This window comes from Triticum aestivum, chromosome 7B, assembly GCF_018294505.1.
Source record: "Triticum aestivum cultivar Chinese Spring chromosome 7B, IWGSC CS RefSeq v2.1, whole genome shotgun sequence".
NCBI lineage: Eukaryota > Viridiplantae > Streptophyta > Magnoliopsida > Poales > Poaceae > Triticum > Triticum aestivum.
The window spans coordinates 763,030,861-763,031,597 of record NC_057813.1 but is presented as its reverse complement, the minus strand read 5'-3'; positions in this window follow the sequence as shown (position 1 = coordinate 763,031,597).

Sequence of the window (737 nt, the reverse complement as noted above, 5' to 3'; positions counted from 1 at the left end):
GAGGAACACTTTGTGTGCTACCAAACATCACAATGTAACTGGGTGATTATAAAGGAGTTCTACAGGTGTCTCCGAAGGTACATGTTGGGTTGGCATATTTCGAGATTAGGTTTTGTCACTCCGATTGTCGGAGAGGTATCTCTGGGCCCTCTCGGTAATGCACATCACTATAAGCCTTGCAAGCAATGTAGCTAATGAGTTAGTTACGGAATGATGCATTACGTAACGAGTAAAGAGACTTGCCGGTAACGAGATTGAACTAGGTATTGGATACCGACGATCGAATCCCGGGCAAGAAACATAACGATGACAAAGGGAACAACGTATGTTGTTATGCGGTTTGACCGATAAAGATCTTCGTAGAATATGTAGGAGCCAATATGAGCATCCAGGTTCCGCTATTGGTTATTGACCGAGAATAGTTCTAGGTCATGTCTACATAGTTCTCGAACCCGTAGGGTCCGCACGCTTAACGTTACGATGACAGCTTTATTATGAGTTTATAAGTTTTGATGTACCGAAGTTTGTTCGGAGTCCCGGATGTAATCACGGACATGACGAGGAGTCTCGAAATGGTCGAGACATAAAGATTGATATATTGGAAGCCTATGTTTGGACATCGGAAGTGTTCCAGGTGAAATCGGCATTTTACCGGAGTACCGGGAGGTTACCGGAACCCCCCGGTAACCTAATGGGCCTTATTGGGCCTAGTGGAGGAAGAGGAGAGGAGGCCTAGG